Source organism: Populus euphratica, unplaced genomic scaffold (genome assembly GCF_000495115.2).
Source record: "Populus euphratica unplaced genomic scaffold, PopEup_1.0 scaffold3005.1, whole genome shotgun sequence".
Lineage (NCBI taxonomy): Eukaryota > Viridiplantae > Streptophyta > Magnoliopsida > Malpighiales > Salicaceae > Populus > Populus euphratica.
The window spans coordinates 13,693-16,045 of record NW_011502831.1 but is presented as its reverse complement, the minus strand read 5'-3'; the positions used below and the strand labels follow the sequence as shown (position 1 = coordinate 16,045).

At 38.5% G+C, this 2,353-nt stretch overlaps 1 pseudogene; it reads left to right on the top strand.

Moving 5' to 3' along the window:
- Positions 1-235: 235 nt before the first annotated feature.
- Positions 236-1,833, top strand: LOC105119488 (WAT1-related protein At1g09380-like; annotated as a pseudogene).
- The last annotated feature ends 520 nt before the right edge of the window (positions 1,834-2,353 follow it).

Genomic DNA, 2,353 nt, shown 5'->3' with positions numbered 1-2,353 from the left:
TGCTATTCTTATCTAGCAGTCAAAACAGTAGAACCCACCAATTCAGGCTGGCATGCAGAAATATTGAACTATCATGCTCCTATTGTTGCTTGATGGAAAATCTTTGCTATGATGACCCCCTTTGCTTATTTCTTTTGAACTGTAAGTTCTTGATCAATGGAGCACGTGAAATGATTTATTGTTAAAAGAAATAAGCAAAGGGATCATTGCAAAGGTGGTCAAGTAACCTAACTTTATGAAGCTAATTATAATTAGTTTTAAACAGTTAGAAATTATTTAATTTGTCTTTTTTTTGGTGCAGGAGAACTAGGCCCAAGATCACCATGTCTTTGCTGCTTCAGATTTTCATATGTTCTGTTACAGGGTGAGTAATTATTGCTCTCTGATAGCTCTATCTGCCAATAACATGTATTCCTGGAAATACATCTAATTTTCTAAGACATGCAGTGTAACTGGAAACCAGGTTTTTTACTTTATTGGGCTAGAAAATTCCACCCCAACAATTGGATGTGCATTGACCAACATACTCCCTGCAGTGACTTTCATTCTTGCAGTTCTTTTCAGGTACTGGGGTAGTCTCATTTTTCTGTATTTTTCTTGCAAATTAGACCACATTCGGTATATTTCTTCTTTTGTTAATGTTTTTTTCTTCAATATTTTGCAGACAGGAATCAGTGGGAATAAAGAAGGCATCAGGGCAAGCAAAGCTTTTAGGGACAATAGTATGTGTAGTAGGAGCCATGTTGTTGTCATTCTACCATGGTCACATGATCAATATAGGTGAGTCAAGTATTCATTGGAACTATGCAGATAGTACCGGAAATAGCAGCACCAACAAGAAATCGAACTTCGTCCTGGGATCCTTATGTATAATTGCTAGTGCTATTTCTTGGGCAATATGGTTCACCGTCCAAGTAAGAAATCTTAGCTTCTCGAAAGTTTTCAGATTGGTCTGGTCATGCCACTTCATGGTTTAAATAGAGTTTAATTTCTTGATGATTTGCGCAGGCGAAAGTGAGCTTGAAGTTTCCAGCTCCTTACACATGCACCTTATTGATGTGTTTCATGGGCAGCATTGAATGTGTAGTAATCGGCATCGGTGCCAATCACAAAGTATCCGAGTGGTCATTGCGATCTCCTGGCAGGCTTATTGCAGCTCTGTATGCGGTATGTTCCCTAACAAGTTAACATAGGATTAATCAACTTGGCTAAGGAATTATGCCAACTTATTTTGGCTTTAAATTCTCATGCTTTTGAGCCAATTCTTGTACTTCTATGCCTGTTTAAATTATGGTATCTTTTTCCTTCACAATTTCAGGGAATCGTGTGTTCCGCACTAGCGTTTTCCCTCACTTCATGGAGTATTCAAAGAAAAGGAGCACTCTACGTCTCAGTCTTCAGTCCCTTGTTGCTTGTTATAGTAGCTGTTTTGAGTTGGGCATTGCTTCATGAGAAGATATATGTCGGAACGTATGCACATGCTTACTCCACTTATTTTACACATATCATTGTTCTTGTGTGCTTAATCTTTTGTAGCAACAAGGAAGGACTAATTGATATGTGATTGATTTTTAGTGCTGTAGGGTCGATCTTGATCGTCGCTGGGCTCTACGCGGTTCTCTGGGGGAAGGATAAGGAATTGAAGGAGGAGATCGAAGAGACGAAGGTGATGAAGCTAGGCAATAAAGAGTGGAATAACCATGACCTTGAATTACAATTACATGCAATTTCAAATGGCAATAGAAATGCTGCAAGTTGAAGGATGGGATTCATGGGAACATAAGGGTAAACAATCTGTTCGGTTTTATGTATTGGATGAGCTATCAATTACCATGTTTCTCCTGTGTATGAAGAGGCCTAAATTGACGTGATTAATGGATCGTTTGTTCCTCGATTGGTCCCTCTTCAAAATATTCGTTAACAGAAAACCGTAGATTCTCTGTCATTGTCACATCAACAACTATCACCAAGGGCCTTTTGAGCTGTACAAATGAGCTACCCAATTACTTGCTTGTTTAACAAAAACTAAACACCAGCAGCTCTGAGATTTGATTAATCGATCAGTGTCTTGGAGGACTAGGTGCACATCCTTGTTACTGAAGCTGTTCCTTAGCATGGTGTCAGTAACAAGGTCAACATCACCTTAAAAAATAAAAGTATGGCATAAATTGAACTTCACATGGAGAATGAATAAAACATTGCGTCGCCAAATTAATTGGAACAGGAGAAAAATAGGCATCGCTCCTTTTTTTTTTTCAAAGCAAATCTTGGTGTGGGAAATTTGTTGTTGACTTAAAATGAGCCAACCATATTCACTCGGGATTTGCATTTCAATATAGCCTTGAACCAAGTG